At 34.6% G+C, this 18,818-nt stretch overlaps 1 protein-coding gene across 2 annotated transcripts in view; it reads right to left on the reverse strand.

Annotated features, from left to right (window-relative positions):
* The window catches only part of LOC141398057 (uncharacterized), an 83,221-nt gene that overhangs the window by 12,169 nt on the left and 52,234 nt on the right, over positions 1-18,818 (reverse strand). The window lies entirely within an intron of this gene.

Below are 18,818 nucleotides of genomic sequence, written 5' to 3' on the forward strand. Positions count from 1 at the left end.
TTCACAAAAAATATTTTCTGTAGCAAGAATGAATGACCTTTGGCCTATTAATGACTAACAACGGTTATAACATTTAAGCATTAACAAGTACGAACGGTGTTAAGTTCGGTCGGACTGAACTTTTTATACCCTCCACCCCGAACTGTATTTAGGAACAATTAGTTTAATATCATTTATGAAAGTTAGAAACTCTTCCTTTTATTGCACCAGTTGAAATATTATTGCACGAATTGAGCGAAATACATAAAATTTGGTAATACCGACCAGACATAAACCTGGATATTCTGGATTTGGAGACTTAACAACATCGAGAACACCATTCTTCGGAGGCTGTATAAAACGTTGACCTGTACCGATAAATTTCTGGAGGAAAGTTTCGTAACTCCAGCGAAGACTAAATACCAAATTTCCGTTACTCCCGTTGAATAATGTGGCAAAAACTTTTAAAATACCGAAAGTTGGGAGGGAATTTTCTATGGGGGATATATAGAAACATGGAACAAATACCGGAAAATCAGGTTGAACGTTTTATACCACCAATGCACAGTGGTTCAGAATCATTTTTTCCTGGTCAAAATTTTGTAACTTTTGAATGTATGCTGTAACTTTTCATATGTTTTTTTTTTTTTCTTTTTTCTTTCTGGTGAATTATAAGCTGTCAATTTCGGTCTGGTAGTTGCAGAGGAATTCAAGGTCGAAGTTAAACTTTTGATTTTTTTACTATTTTCCAAAATATGAGTGTTTTTATGTTTTATTAAAGATGGTCAAGCACCAATAAATTAACTATAAAAATACCAAACAATTTTTTCTGAATTTTTTTTTAAAAAAAATTTACAAAAAAATTTTTTTTTTCAAAAATTAAAGAAAAAAACTCCTTGGGTTTTCCAAAAATGTTAATTTGTGTAAACAAGCTGTAATTCATATGGGAAATGGTATGGAAAAACACATATTTTTACCCATGTAATTTCAATAAATTTAAAAAAGTTCTAGACGGAGGGAACTGGCGGTTACAAAAATATATATGGGCTCAAAGAGGAGACTCGGGCATCTTTCTGTGAAAACAGAACATTGTTCCATGTTGTTCCACAAAAGTTCTAGTCCACTAAATGTGGAATTTCAGAAAATTTAGTATCTGAGGAAAAATAAAACAGCTCATGTAGTGTAAACACTACGGTAATTTGTTTAAACTATTTTTAAAGGCCACAATCCTAGCTACCTAACAAAAAAAAAAAAAAACAATGAACACAATATCTGTTATAGTTTCCGAGAAATAGCTATTTCTTTCTCCAGAAGTTTGCAAAAATTACTAAATGGAAAATGTTCGTCTTTAGGGGCACACCACGCCCACACCTTCCAATATTTTGACCTAATTTTTTGGTTTCCTTAGTTACAATATGTTTACTATCGAATCCCATATAGAAGTTAAATATCTGTTACGAAACAAGATTTTGATTTTTGGCCAGTAAAATCGTTTCTTGAACCATTGTACAACGGAGACTAAATATTAAATTGCATCCGTTTCGATGGCATATTGATGGCACAACCTTCAACATACCGAAAATCGGGAGGGACCCTGGACCCATGCCGATACTTTCAGGTGGAAAATTTTGCACCGCAGCTAACACTGAATACCAAATTTCCCAAACTTCGATGGGATGTTGAGGACACGACCTTCAAAATACCGAAAATCGGTAGGTACTGTTCTATGGGAACTATAAGATGACATGGACCTATACCGACCAATTTCTTGTGGATAATTTTATACCCTTAACGAAGACTTAGTACCAAATTTCAGCCAATTCGGTGTTATAATGAGGCTAAACCCTCAAAAATACCGAAAATAGGGATGTACCGCTCTATGGGGTGTACATCAAAACGTGGACCGATACCGGGAGGAAGTTTTGTATCCCAAAGGAGGACTAAATTTCAAATTCCAGCCATTTCGGTACGATAATATAAAACCTAACCTAAAACCTTCAAAATACCGAAAATCGGGAGATATCGTCCTATTCCAATTTTTCTCAAAAAATTATTTGCTCCCAGCAAAAAAAATCCTTCCAAAATAGTGGGTTTTGTAGGGGATTTTTGGCAGCCACAACTACTTACAAATCCCCCTACTAACCCATTATTTTAGCAAGGGCATGTCGGACCGAATTAACAGTTATTCTATGACCACTAGAATAACTAGTTATTCTACGGCCACTGGATGTTGAAAAGTAAGCTATAATTAAAAAAAATATATTTTCTATTTTTAGAACAGTTGAGGTGGAATTTATTTCGCCCTTACTGGATTTGAACACACTAACTTCTGCTTTGTAGCCGAACACACTACATTTTAGGCCACTAGGCCACACTACATTCAACACGGTGCTCTTGAAACAATTTTAAATGGAAGATGCTTACACCTTGGAAGTTTTTGCGGATTCTGAAACTACAATGTTCATAGATGAGAAAAATAAAAAAAACAAAAAAAAAATCGCCGGAGCGCTTTTTAAATAAATTGCTATTTAAGTTCACATTTTTAGAGGTTGTTTAGGTTTTCACGATTTTGCTTAGAAACCACAAGTCCTATTAAAATGGGACTAAAGAAAATGTTGTAGCTATGAAAATTCTCTACAAGATTAACATTTATGGTATTATCGTCGGACTTACCGTTTTTGAGATATAGAAGTTCAAATTGGGACAATTCAAATTCAATTCAATTCTGTATCGCCCCTTTATAAAACAATGTCATGACTGTAAATTCCCAACTTAAACTTATATATCTAAAAAAATGGTACAATATAGGATAAGTTACTTAAGCCAGTCTTGTAGAGAATTTTCACAGCTTTAAGATTTTCTCAGGTCCCACATCGATAAGACTTACCGGTTTCAAGCAGAATCGCGAAACCCTAACAAAAAAACCTAAAAATGTAAACTGAGCTTCTTTATCTCAAAAACGGTACAGGCTGGAAACAAATGATAAAGGTCAATCCTCTAGAGAATTTTCACAGCTACAACATTTTATTTAGCTCCATTTCGATTAGACTTTCGGTTTCCAAGCAAAATCGTGAAAACCTAAAAAACACCTAAAAATGTGAATTTTGACCGCGATTTATTTAAAAGTCCCTACCGCGATTTTTTTCTTGTTTTTGGATTTTTCTCATCTATGAACACTGCTGTTTCAAAATTCACAAAAACTTCCCTTGCGTAAGCGGTTTTGATCAAAAGTTGGTTAAGGCGCACCCTTCATGACATTGTTTTATAAGGGGGCGATACAGTCAATGCATTGTCCCAATTTGAACTTCTATATCTTCAAAATGGTAAAACCTAAGAAAATATCGTTAAGGTCGATCTTGTAGATAATTTTCATAGCTACAACATTTTCACCAGATCACAATAAAACAATAAAAAGAGTTTTTTTTCATTTTCTGCTCGACGTTTCGCTGGATTTTTCCAGCTTCTTCAAGAGCTTCTTATTAAAAATCTGGTAACAATAAAAAAATAAAATATATTTTTTAAATATTCATCGACCATGCTAGATGTAAGATCGATCCTAGGAGCAAACATCGACTTGGATCACTACCTTGATGCACTCGTACCGCAAATAAGGTACGAAGAGACACAACACGGAAGGTTTTTTTTCGAACTTTTGGGCCATTATCTCAGGGAGAATGGACTTACACCGGGAACAATTGTACCGTTATAATAGGGACCGTAAAAACAATATTTGCAAGCAATTTAAAATAGATCCAAATTTAGTGTGGGAGTAACTGAAGCTAGGGGCCGATATTGTCCATATTTCAACCCGATACTAGGCTGAATGAAGTAATACGATATGCAAAGTTTGGACCAATGGAAACTCCCTTCGAGGGTTATCTTGGGGATTTGCCATTTCAGTTGGCGGGGTCAGGGTATCTTGGAGCTTTTAGACCATTATCACAGGAAGTATGAACTTGCGTTCCAAAGAAAAGAACAAAATTTACCGTCGTAAAGGGGGCCGCAAGGACAACATGCTGAAAAAGACGATCCGAGAGAGGCTTTTAAACTTCACTTTTTCCGAATTTTGTGTGTGGGCTACCTGAAGGAGTGAACCCATATAGTCGATATTCGAACCCGATCTATATCATGAAAGAGCAATAAAATGTACAAAGTTTGGGCCAAATCGATTGCTCCCTTCGAGAGTTATAGTTCACTCCATTTTACAGAAACATTTGGAAGTTTTGTGGGGACCAGACAGACTTAAGAACATTTTCTGAAACAGATTTCGTCCAGACATACATGGGTCTAAAGCCATTATTTCGTTAAGGCACATTTTTGATCGTATCAATGTGTAAATACCCTCTTTAGTCTAAAGGCATTTATGGCGACGATATAGGTCTTCTCCTTAGGGTACCTCCCCCACAAAAGTTCAACATTTTTGTTTAAGTGCAATTTAGGATCTGTTCAAAGATGCTTTGGAAAATTATACCGATGCAACTTTTTGGGGTACTGTTTAATTGATATTATGTTTTTCGTAGGCAAGTCCATACTTTCTGACATAGTAGTCCAAAATACGGTGGCCAACTGAAATGACAATTGGACACAATATCTATCGAAAGGAATGACTCCCAAAATGAGATGCATTCTCAAAATGGAATATGTCGGACCATTCCATCAAATACATACTCCCCAATACTTTTGAGCTTCAAACCAAATATATATTTTTTGTCGAAAAGTTAATACTTCCAAAAAGGGCCACAAAATCGGCGTAGCCGGTAGTAGATTCGATATTGGCAATAGATGAAAGTTTGAATTCACACAGACTGAGGGTAGATCCCTGTCGCCAAAGCCGACTGATACTTTCTTTACTTGTTACTATTCTGAATCCTAGGAATAGTTTTCTTTTTAAATTTGTAGATATATTTGAACGTGCATCAATGATGTTTTCTAAACAAGTGTTCAAATTTATTTAAAGCCAAACTTAATACGCCACTCGACTAATATTTAACACTTTGCCTATTAATGAATATGTGTGATAAGTCCAATGCCATATTAAACCAAGAACAAACGAATATATGAAACAACAACCAGAAATCGCGCCCCAAAAAACGACAAATAATAAAATTCCATATTTTCCACCAAATTTATGAGAGAGAGCACGTTCAGCATACATTTGTGGGCATGTTGTTTGTACCACGGTCCATGTTGCCACGTACATGGATGCCTGGTGTGTCTGTTTTGTGGGTTCCCAATGTTGGTATTGTTTACTTTTGGCGCACAGCCAACCATACTACACGTATTTTAAATATATTCCTGTGTATCGTCATTGCCATGCTTAAGTGGCCCATAGCACAATACATACAATCATTTTTCTTATTAAAACGGTTCTTATTACACTATATTTTTTTCTTAATGCCACGAAAGATCTAAAAAGTTACAACTAAAAACCATAATGATGTTTTTTATACCCTCAATGTCCCCCATCCCCGTTTTACACTCCATATCTGTTAAGACCACTTACGGTTAAGTCCGTCTATCAGGAGGAGGGGATAATTCCCGAACGGAGTAATTGATTTGATCTAAACTAAACTTAGTTTAAGTTTGAAGATGAATCGTAGCAGATCATAATTTTTTAATAAAACAAGTAAGAAAATCGTACAGTCGAACAAGGTTAATCATGTGACGCCATTCGCTATTTTTACTAAATATTCTACTTTGAAGGTGTAAGTACTTTAAGCTAAATGGTATATAGCACACTTAAGCACAACGTCGACAATATATACGTATAAATGTATGTATGTAAATTTTGCCATGTCGAAACACAACAAGGAAGTAAAAACGTTGACCACTACCTTCGTCAGTCCTTTAACATCGCTGAAATTCATTACATCAATTCAAAAGTAATTCGAATATAATATTCAATAAGCAAATACAACCATACAAATGTTTTCATAAAAGAAAATGCAGTTCACATTTCATTCTCATAGCTCATCAATCAATGATTTTCTTAAGAATTGACAGAGTTTAAAGTATTTTGAGCAGCAATAAAACTGGATTATAGATCCCGTGGCGTCAGGTTTATTTTAATACATTTTCAGAAATCGTTCAGGGAGTACAGCGATATGGATTATATTATTTCGTGCTCCGCCAACTTGATCATCCCAAGTGAATCTTCGTCGTAGTCTTTAGATTACGATAATAAAGGCGATAACCGGCTGGTCGATAACCGGCTGGTCTTGGATATTTTTATTCGCAGCGTTAACTATGGCAGGAAACGAACAGAGAGACATACCGTTGGCTTAACAGATAACTCCACATTTTGCACCTTAAACGAGAACGCTCTCACAATATCCACACAAATTTGAGGAGTTCTCAAACAGAGCAGGTCATATCACAGTAAAGTGATGGTAGCACTGGTCTTTGACACGATTAGCCATGCTAACGTTGGTTCACGAACTATAAGTATGGTCGATAGTCATACGTGGAGTTCAGAAACAAGAAATCCCAACCACATTAATTAAAATTGCCATTCCATTTGTAACACATCGAAATGTTCGTTGGAGACCCTATAACGAATACATGGGGATGTCTGACTGAAATCGGACACTTTTTCAAAATGAGGTTTTTGATTTTCTTTATTTTTTGTTGTGGTTATGCTGCTCATCAGCAAAACATTTTAGTATATTTTCTGATTTTTTTACTAAAGGTTCCAGAGATAGCACGCCTTGAAAAAGTCGAATTCTATAAAAATCTGTGTATATGCAATGAAATACTCATAACTTCTTTAACATTGGTCCAAATAGAAAAAATCTTTTTTGTTGTATTTTTTATTTTTTTATCAGCTATCTAAAACAAAATAGAAAAGAATTTTGCACTGTGGGCTTGATGTGGGCTTGATTTTATATATTTATGACACAATAATTAGGATAAATTCCAAAATAAAACAACAAACAAATGTTATTATTTTTTTTTTTAATTTTTTGGTAATATAAAAAATTTTTCTCACTGGTATAAAGGAAAATTATATTGATTAATTTTTTAAAAATTAAGAATAGATAGTAATTATTCGTACCCCACTACCAAATAGGACTTAACATTTTTATAATTAATTTTAGTTTAATACAGGAAATTTCAATAAAATCCAAGAGTACAATCATTGATAAAAATTGATTTTTTTCATAAAGAAGTTATGTGTATTTCTTTTCATATATTTTTTACAGAATTCGACATTTTCAAAGCGCGATATCTCTGAACAGGAAGTTAAAAAAAAAATCTGAAAATATACTGAATTTTTTGCTGATGAGCAGCATCACCACAGCAAAAAATGAAGGAAATCAAAAACCATTTTTTTTTTAAATGTGTCCGATTTCACTTAGAAATGTCAATACATTCATGTACGTTTGTCCTTCCGTCTATCTGTTGAGATCAAGATACAGCTCGCAATATTTAAGATCCCAGCAAAATTTTATGGAAGTGGTTCCATGAGATGCCATGATTTCACTGGATCTTTTGCATTGGTTCAAATGAAGTCGTGAAAGATCAGATCTTTTCATCAGCATTTAAACCCATTTTATCGATCCAATAGAGTTGCAGTCAGAGATGGTCTGTCTGAAATGATGACGTATCTGACATACATTTCTGACGTATATTACATACGTCGGAAACGTCGTAAACCTAGCCAAACAAACAAGGTTTTTTACAGAATAAACAAACGAATTTTATATCCTAAAAATCGATGTTTTTCCATAATAATAAAACTCATTTTATTATTATTTTTTGAGATCCTGTTTTATTACAAAACATGCATAAAAAGATTTCACTCTAAAATGTACATTTTATATATATTTTTTATATTATATGGGCATTACACATACATATGTTTGTTTATTACTTCACCCGCAAATTCTTTGAATCTACGTAAAGTGGTGGTAGTGTTCGGAATATATTGTAGATGGCGTACTAAGTGCGTAATCCAATTTATTGTTCAATTATTTCAGTTATTTTAAAAATTGAAAATATTAATAAAAATATTCTGTTATTTTCAAAAAAGGTACGGACCCTCTTCAATAACAAAGACAGGCTTGCAGAATTAATATTAAGTGAAAAATATTATGGTAACATAAATTTTTTGAGGTTTATGACATTTACTACATTTTATACGTTTTCTACGGGTATATGACGTTTTCGACGTTTACAACTTTCTTACGGTCGAAAACCTAAAAAATCGTCATACAGACCATCTCTGGTTGCAGTTTGTGTTTTTTTTTTTTTTGTAAACACATGTAAATTTTCTTTTATTTGTCTAAATAAGTTTAAAGCTTTATAAGATTTATTATGCTAGGAAATTCCAATCATTGAGCTAAAAATAGAGTCGGACTGCACTCTTTGTTATTATAAAAGTGTCCTTACATGGTCTAGAGAACCCTGCTCTACAGAACTTTATAAGCAAATTGATTTGTAGATCCCTACAAAACAAAAAAGTATTCATTTTTAAGTGTTGTAAAATAAAATTCACGAAATAGTAATTTGCAGTTGGAGTCCATGTCGAAATCAGCACTGGTGATGGGAAGTAAAAAACCTTTTGTAAGATGAATCAAAATCAGTTGCGGAGGAAATAAACTCTGTTGCGAGCGGCGGTGCTAAAAATGCAACAGCTGGACGACCGGAAGTCGAGTATCTCACTAAAATTCTAAACATGTCGCTAGCCACCCACATCGTTCCCGAAGTCTGGCAAATTACCCAGCTACTGAAGCCTGGCAAGGATGCCAGCAAATGTGAATTGTACAGACCGATTTCGCTTTTTTCGCCCGTAGCAAAGACTCGTGGGGATTTAGTCCTCTCCAGCATCAGAAATAACTGTCCAGTTGCCGATCAATAGCATGGGATCCGTAAGCAGCACAACAACTGCGCTGCACGCCATCTCCACACATATTAGTCGAGGACTCAATCAGAGTATGTAGCTTTGTGGTTACAAACCATCGAAATTCTTACAACTGACATACAAACATATAAACTACTGTTACAACAACAAACTGCAATTATGGATGTAAACTTTTTTATGATAATTAAATAATAGTTATTTCAAAAATTCCTATAATTAATAAAAAATTATGAAAATCATATTTCAATACATTTTCCATTTTCCGAACAACACGTGAAAATTTCATGCCAAAGGGTTGGTGAAAATGACATGCTAAAGATTAGTGAAAATGCTATTCTAGGTAATCGGTTAAGATGACATGCCAATGGATTGGTATAGATGCCATGCCACAGAATTGTTGAAGATGCCATTCCACCGAGTTAGTAAAGATGACATGCTTAGGATCTGAAAATGAATTGCATCTTTTGGGGGTCACGCTCTTGTAAAAAAATGAGTGAAGATGCTAAAAAAATTACATTCCATTTCACTTGCACCCATTCTTGAATAGCATCTTTGGCATCGAACATTTTCTGGGATAGAGCTTAATAATTTGGTACATAAATTTCTAGTATTCCTAATATGTTTTGTATTTTATATGGGCTATATTGGTTAACGTTTTGATATAGGCCTCACAGAAATTTATCTCACGACTTTCCATATTTTGAAGGTTGTGGCCTCAATATCCCACCGAAATGGCTCAAATTTGGTATTTAGTTTTCGTTGGGGATATACAACTTTCTACCAGAAATTATTCGGTGTATGCCCACGTCTCCCAATTTTCGGTATTGTGAAGCTTTCAACCAGGGTTTCGGAGTCGGAGTCTACGAGTCGGAGTCGAGCAATTTTGCTGGAGTCGGAGTCTGAGTCGAAAAAAATAACTCGACTCCGACTCCGGGCAAAATTTTTTCCATGTTATAGATGTATAACATAAAATTTGGGACAAGAACATTTTTTTAAAAATAATTTTTTATTTTAAAAGAAATGTATAAGAAAACATATATGCAAACGGTACATTATACTGAGTTAAGGGACGATTCACAGGATATTTACTATCCTCTAAAGTGTAGTCTATTCATCCCTATTTTGTTGATCCAGTTGATTCTTTACATTTTTGCAAACAAAAGTAATGCTCTATGACAATCGAATTAAGATTGGACCTGTAATCTCTTTCGTCAGAAGTCTTACTGCTCTTCTCACAAAGGTCTATTGGTATTCTCATCCAGTGTTTTATGAGAAGTCATCCTTGTCTTCTATTAAAGACAGTGTGGTCTCTATGGGAAATCTTACTGAATACCCTGTGGCACAAAATGGAATTCAAGATCTAGGGGTGGAAAATTCCTTTTCGGAATGAAAGCCCCAATTGAGAACCCCAAAGGATCCCATAGCTGTAATTTCTGACTTATGACATAATGAATTTTTTCATTGACCCCCACCCATCATTGAGAAAATAACTTTATATCTCAGTTTGGAGGCATTGTTTCATCATTTTTAGATGACATGTCATCTTGCTATATACTCGATGAGGGCTTTAGATGTAGACATTCAAATAACCGGATCTGTCCGCCAGGAACAGATATAGTTCATGTGTATCCGAGTTTTCTACACAATCACATACGAAATTCAATGAAATATATAATCATAGTTTCATGAGAAAGGATCGGGTAAAAGTGATAAAGAAGTGAACACATGGCAATATCGATTTCTTGTCCTAGTGGACCGACCCTACATAAAATTTTCCTAGCAACATTTTTGTAGAATATTTTCATGCACGAAATCTCATCGTGTGCTAATTTTTCAGTTCCCGAAAACTTCCATCTGCCTACGTGCTGGGTAGAATACACACTATATCTCAAATATTTCCACACCAATGTTCAAAATGTGTATAAATTTCAGAAAAAAAGTAGCATGTATTAATTTCATAGAATAGATAGTCAAATCTTTAAGTCGATCGGAACAATATTGCCTTAGTGTGAGCGTTGGATTGAAACAATTTATTTTATTTTGTATGAAGCATATAAACTGTGTTTTTCTCGAAATCGGCCACAAAAATATATGACAATTGGTTTATTAGTTTTCGAGCTAAGGTTGGCACCCCACAATGCTTTAATAAAACAAGTGAGAAAAGGCTATAGTCGGTACGGGGCCGACTATGTGATACCCTACACCACTACTTCTGTGCATAATCTTTTCACTCGAAAACATTTCTTTTAGAGAGATACGAAAGTTTTCACCTATCTGGCTTTTATACCAAATGACTTAAGGTGAACCGAACCCAAATAATTAATATTTAATTTTATATTTGACTACTATCGACATCACCAACATCAATATGTTTCTATCTCTGTGAGAAAATTTTTTGATGATCTGATCAAAATTCCGACCTGTAGTGTGATTGCAGAAAAAGTGGAAAAAAGGGATGCATTACCGACTATTGCGATATCTCTATTATTTGACCACCTACGCTAACCTACTTTGCATAATTTTAAAGATGGGATTTTCTTCTTTCTTAGTCAGGCTTTGCTTTTAGAAGGTCCAACCAAAGCTGTGATATCCGTCATTATTATTAAAATCGCAAAAAATGAAAAGTTGGGTTCTATTAGCGACTGTTGCGATATCTTCGTTGTTTGACCACCTACGACAAACTACGTTACATCTTTGTAAAGGTAATATTTTCTATTTTCATTGCCAGGTTCTGCTTTTTGTATACCCCTTATAGACGCTGAGATATTTGCTTTGGAATAAAATGTTGACTTTTTCTCAAAATAAATTTTTTGCTCATTCCGACCCCTAAATATTACCCGACCATCACCAACATCAATAAGATTCTTCCTCTGTGAGACTTCCATTAACCATCGAAATTTCGTGACGATCCGATCCAAATTGCGACCTGTAGCGTGATTTCCAAAAAATGGAAAAATGGGATCTATTACCGACTATTGCGATATCTCCGTTATTTGGTCAACTACGCCGACCTAGTTTGCATCATTGTAGAGATGGAATCTTCTACTTTCATAGGCAGGCTTTGCCTTTGGAAAACCCCAATAAAAGCTGTGATATTTGTCATTATAATTAAAATCGCAAAAATTAAAAGTTAGGTTTTATTTGCGACTATTGTGATATCTTCGTTGTTTGATCACCTACAAGAACCTACTTTACATCATTAGAAAGAAGATATTTTCTACTTTCATTGTCATATTTTCTACGTTTGCTTTTCGTATAACCCATATAGAAGCTGAGATATTCGCTTTGGAAAAAAACGTTGTCTTTTTATCCAAATAAGTTTTTTGCCCAATACGACCCCTAAATATTATCCGATCATCACCAAAATCAATAGGCTTCTTCAAACGTGAGACCCCCATTAACCCTCGAAATTTCGTGACGATCCGATCAAAATTGCGACCTGTAGCGTGATTTCCAAAAAAATGGAAAAATGGGATGTATTACCGACTATTGCGATATCTCCGTTATTTGGTCAACTACGCCGACCCGCTTAGAATCATTGTAAAGGTGCGATATTCTTCTTTCATGGTCAGGCTTTGCTTTCGGAAGATCCCCAACCAATGCTGTGATATTCGTCATTATACCTCAAATCGCAAAAATAAAAAGATGGGTTGTATTAGCGACTATTGCGATTTCTTCTTTGTTTGACCACCTACTATACATCGTTGTAAAGGTGATATTCTCTGCTTTCATTAGCAGGTTTTGCTTTTGATATACCCAATATAGATGCGGAGATATTCCCATTGAAATAAAACGTTGACTTTTTCCCCAAATAAGTCTTTTGCCCATTCCTACCCCTGAATATTATCCGACCATCACCAAAATCAATAGGCTTCTTCCCCTCCGGGACCCTCATCAACACCCAAAATTTGGTGACGATCCGATCAAAATTGCGACCTGTAGCGTGATTACAAGGTTTAGATGGACAGACGGACAGACGGACGGACGGACGGACTGACGGACTGACGGACGGACACACATAGCCAGATCGACTCAGCTCGTCGAGACATTCATTTTGGTATATATAAGTATGGGTCTATTATTTCGATGCGTTACAAACTTTTTGGCCAAAACCAACTTATAATAAATAACCTCCCCACATAGTGGTGTAGGGTATAATAAAATGTTGGCTTACATCCAGTTTGAAACTTGGTCATGAATTGCCTATAATTGTTTTGCATGTAGTCCTTATGATTTGTATTGCTCCTTCATTTTCACTTATTTTGAAAGCTTAACGATTTTCTGACGCGGAAGAATTCCGTCCAGAATATACTCGTGCAAAAAAGGATAACCGACAAAAACGTTCTAACTTTGCTATTTTTCAATGTAAGATTCGGCAGAAACAATATTGATATGTTCGAATGTATTCGAACGAATGTCCTTTATAATGAATTGTAGCCTATATAGGTCAAAATATAGGAAAAAGTTAACAATTTGTGCAAATTTTATTCATTTTTAGTGGTATAGGATTTTACTCTCGGAGTCAAGGCGGAGTCGGAGTCGTGAAAAAAACTCGTCTGGAGACGGAGTCGGAGTCGAGCCAAAAACACCTCTACTCCGAAACCCTGCTTCCACGTCAATATCAAATCTAATTGCATGAAATTTGGAATTTCATCTTCGATGGTGGTATATATACTCCAGAAGAGAATTATCAGTTAATGCACACGTCTTCATATAGCCCCCATAGAACGATACCTCCCGATTTTAGGTTTTTTGAAGGTTGTGGCCTGAATATACATTCCTCCAAAATAACTCAAATTTGGTATTTAGTTTTATTAGGGGTATGAAACTTTTTTGTCATTATGTGTCCACGTCTCTCCCGATTTTCGCTATTTTGAATGTTTTAGCGTCATTATCTAAAATAAATGACTGACTAGTCTTCGATGTATAAATCATACCAGAAGAGAATATCAAAATGACACCGAAATGTCTGAAATTTGGTATGACTTTATTGAAATACTTTCAAAGTTATTCGGTTTTCACATGGTGGAAACGTGGTTTTTACTTGTTAAACAAATGCCACTATTCTTTATTGCCTAAAAACAAACTCCGACCTCAAAAATATGTGTATTAGGGTTATAACTTTTTTGCAATTTTTGCAAATACCACAGCATAGCTGTCTGGAGCATGAAAAACTACTAAAAAAATACAGTGTCATGTTATCTCTATTGCGAAAAAAGTTTCGGCACTAAATGCATTGAAGTTGAGAAATGTATTATTTAATTTTATTTATTATAATGAGATATACGCTTTTCGTGATAACCTATTAATAGTTTTAATCTAATTTAAAATCAAACCATTCTGGACCAATTTGTTATCAAATCGCGATATTTCAGAGCATTTAATGCACCTTTGACAATATTGCAATTCTTTGTTTTTCTCTTTAATCTCGCGAACTTTATGTTTATATTTATTGTACCTATCGTACAAGAGAATATATGGTCATTTGCAACGAATTCGTGAAAGTTACAGACTGTTTTTAATGATGTTTTTATTTATTCAAACAAAGCGAAAACTTTTTTTCACAGAATCGAACTGAAAAACGCTTTTTCGTGATCAGGACAATATTCCGCACATGGTACTGGCGAGGTATTTTTTAGTTATATCCCTAATGTGTATGCTTTCTTTTTTTAATTCTTATAATATTTTCGAAAGAAATATATTTCAGAAGAAAACGCCTTACTCTTAAATGAACCTAAATAAGTTTTTTTGTTTATTTTTACCCATGTCTACTTCTTGTCTATCTTTTTGCTGAACATAAATAAATAAATCATTTACTCAAAGAAAATCAGAAGAATTCAAACAAACGGCAAAACGTAAGAAAACTTGCTACAAAATAAAAGGAATCAAAAACAAAACTACAACCCCAATCTATTTATATTCCACTTCCTAATCATTGAAGGTGTCCATCAATGATAGTTGAATATCATTTATCGTTTATCTCTGCTCAAATGTTATGGGCTATTGTTTTGTTGGCATGACTAATGTTAGTCCGGAAAATTCATTTTGAAACATTTTGGATTGGAAAACGATAAAATACGATTAAATAAATGAATGTTTAATACATTGTATTTTCAGCAGTTTCTATAGACATTTTTGTTCGTTCAATATACTCTATTGACCTAATTCACTGGCAATTCCGAATGGCTTATCATCATGTCAGTAAGCAAAGATCTTTCAATGACATTGAAGCTTTTAAATAAATACCAAAGCAATAGCAAAATCGTAATAAATTGTATATGTGATATAATATAAACGTTGCATATTAAAGAGCAACTGAGCAAATAATGTGCATGACAATAAACTTGAACACAAAGACAACGAAGTCGTTTTGTTTTTTAGCATTTTAAAAATTGTTGGTATTCTAAAATTATTAGGCTATAATAACCAAAAACACCATATACGAGTACGTATAGTACCTTTTGTTCATTTCATGGGCATTTCGAAAGAACGCTCTTCACATCAATGGTGTGCTAAAAACATATTTTTGAATCATAATTCTTTTCGCAGAATTATAAAATCTTTTAACTGTTTTCATTCTTTTCCGAGAATACCAATTTAGTTCAGCAGTAAATATAAACCAAAAATGTGCATCTTTTTAATGCCTTAATTGTTAGTGCTACTGTATTTTTACTAGATAAATGTTATTGTTTTAAATATATACGCCAATTTCGAGAATGTTGCATGCAGTCTTTTTTCCCATAAAACCACATGATATTGCAAAAAATTTCACAACATATGACGAATTATCATTGTTGTGCCGCACACAACAATGCCATCAACTCTTTTGTTTTCCATTCATATCACAGCAATATTTATTTTTGTTTATTTTTATAAAACAACAAAGCATCAATTGTCGAAAACATGAAGCGTTTGTAAATAAAAGTCAAACTCGAGAAACGAAAAAATCACAAATGTATACAACAGCGAATGATAGAATTGATGTTTATTTCAAATGCCAATATTAAAAGTATACATTTTATGAATCACAAGAAAACTGCAAGCGGCAAGCATATTAGGAAAATATTCCTGGAACAAATAACCAGGCACGGCAAGAAACGACATGAATGACAAAAGCTCGGATTTACACGAGACCATCAAATCCTAATATGTAATAATAATATTTAATACTAGCAAACCACTGCTCTAAACGTCTGCAACTGAAATTCTCAATTCAGGTTTTCTATCATTCTGGAAAGTTTTAAGATGTTTAAATCTGTTTATTTTTACAGTTTCGTTGTTTAAAACACTCATTTAAATATGGATTTGGATTAAAGTTCAAAAGTGATGCAAAGGAGGTAAACTGACCGAATGGATAGACCATTTTGGAAGTGGTTCTTATGTTGGGAGTCATATCTCTTCGATATATTGGAAATGTTGCCAACTTTCTCATACTTAATTTCCAAAAAAACAAGTAAAAAAGTATCAGTCGGCTTTGCCGACAGAGATATACCCTCAGCATGTGTATATTGAAACAATTTTTTCCCAAAATACGTATGTATTTAGGGGGTTTTAAAAATTTTGTGCGTTTGAACAGATAAAAATGTTGATTAGGATTAAAGTTTTGCGGAGGAGATACTAAAAGGAATGGATCGACATAGACCGTTATGGAAGTGGATCTCCTGACGCAACATATGGTGCCACAGGGGGTTTTTACACTCTTCGGGCTGTTTGCTCAAGAAGTATGGACTTGCCCCTAAAAAAAACTTTTAACATCGTAAATGAGGCAGCGAATGCAAGATGCTTCAACAAAAATCAAAGTGATTCGATATCAGGTCTCAAAGTGATCTTATCCGAAATTTTGTGTGGAGGTACCGGATAGAGTGGACAAATATAGTCCATATTTGAACCTGATCTATATCTGGTAGATATATTAGGATGTGTAAAGTATAGACCAATTCGGCCTCTCCCTATAAGAGTTACCGTATGAACAATTTTTCCGAACATTTTTGAACTTTTGTGGGGGAGGTACCTGAAGGAGTGGACCGATATGGCTTATCTTCAAACTTAAACTATGTTTGGACAAAATATTACTAAGACCACATTTTGGACCAAATCGGCAGATCCGTTCGAGAGTTATCGTGCGCTCCAACCACCTTACACGGTGTCATAGGGGTTTTTTGCAACTTTCATGCTATTTTCTCAGGAAGTATGGACTTGTCCCTGATGAAACTTGTACCGTCGTATGGAGGGCAGTGAATACAAGTTGCTAAAACAAAAATCAAAGCGATTCGAGAGATGGCCCTAAACTGAATTTTTCCGAAATTTTGTGTGGGAGGTTCCCGAAGGAGTGGACCTATTGAAACCATATTGGAACCTCATATTACTCTGGTAGAAAGTTTACACTATACAAAGTATGGACCAAATCGGTCACTCCCTTCAAGAGTTATCGTGCGCACAAACTTTCCGAACATTTTCGAACTTTTGTGGGGGAGGTACCGGAAGGAGTGGACCGATGTAGCTCATCTTCGAACTTAAACTAAGTTTGGGCAAAATATTACGAAAGCCAAAATTTGAACCGAATCGGTTCATCCGTTCGAGAGTTATCGTGCGCTCCAGCCAGCAGGACAGACAGACAGACAGACAGACAGACGGACGGACATGGCTAGATCGACTCCAAATTGTCTGAAACACATTTCGTCCAAACATACTTGGGGTCTAAAACCATTATTTCGATGAGGCACATTTTCATCGTATCAAAGTGTATATGGTAATATTCAAAAATGTTTTACAATCGTTGAAGTTGAGGTTCACCATTTCATAAGTCGCGAACTGCCAATATATTTTATACAATATGAATATATTTATATTAATTGAAGTGTTTTAGCCGGAGTCGCATGAAAAGAAACATAACAAATAATTTATGTGGAAGCTGTGTTGGTGGTAATATTAAAAAATGGGTAAAAATGTGTTGAAGTTTACAAGTTTATTTTTGTGTTTTTTCTTGATTTCTGGTCAAACCACGGAAAATTCAGACCTGAGCTCAATGAAAGAATTGAAGAATACCCCTTGTGCAACATGGTTCTTATGTATGACTTTTCGATATATACATTGCATCCCCCTAAAATCGATGCTGACATTTTGAAGTTTTAAAATCTCGGTTTTTTGAATTTTTCTTATAATTGGAGGGCGCAACCAGATAATTACCCAAACTATTTATTGGATTATAGAACTCGTGATTCCACGTCGTTTGATGTATATCTCATGAGTGTGCTTCATACAGCTCCCTAGTAATAGGAGTCCAAAGTCGAAATGTTGGTGCGTAAATTTTCTTTAAAAACCTATTTTTTGGCTTCAAAATTTACAACTGTGACTCAGGTACCCTTGAACCCCGCGTGATTTTAGTTTTTTTACGCGCCGGATCTAATGAACCCTTCCGCTTTCAAATCCATCCACTAAAACGGCGGTTATAGATACCTTGAAAGTAGGAAATTCTGCAAAATTATATTTTGATGATTCCGCGCATTGAACCGCGATTTTCTTTGGATATTTTTACATAAATGGAATCCTATATACGCGATTATATTATTTTCCAAAACCGTGTGGCATAAATTACCGAGATTCTGGAGTAATATTCGTATTTCGTATAAAATAGAATTTGGTAGCACATCCGCGGTTCTTGACGAATTTGTTTAAAATTTGTTATAATGACGTATTTTTTATAGGCGGTCACTGAAATCGGATGCGCCTTATAATCTTATGTACATCGCGCAATTTATACCCACATAAAGGTTTTTTGAACAGTAAGATGCAGCTGACGGCACACTTTGGCCGCTGAATGAAAAGTGGAAAAATCGCTACATATTGATAAAGATGCACTCGCTGTATCTGAGAAGCGCATGCGCCTTAACTGATTTTAAAGAATTCGCGAATTATACGTTTTTTAACTTTTAAGTTTTTTCTTTGGTTGTAATTTCAATATTACTTTCTATTTCAT

Source organism: Musca autumnalis, unplaced genomic scaffold, assembly GCF_047663935.1.
Source record: "Musca autumnalis isolate F117 unplaced genomic scaffold, ASM4766393v1 scaffold_3, whole genome shotgun sequence".
Lineage (NCBI taxonomy): Eukaryota > Metazoa > Arthropoda > Insecta > Diptera > Muscidae > Musca > Musca autumnalis.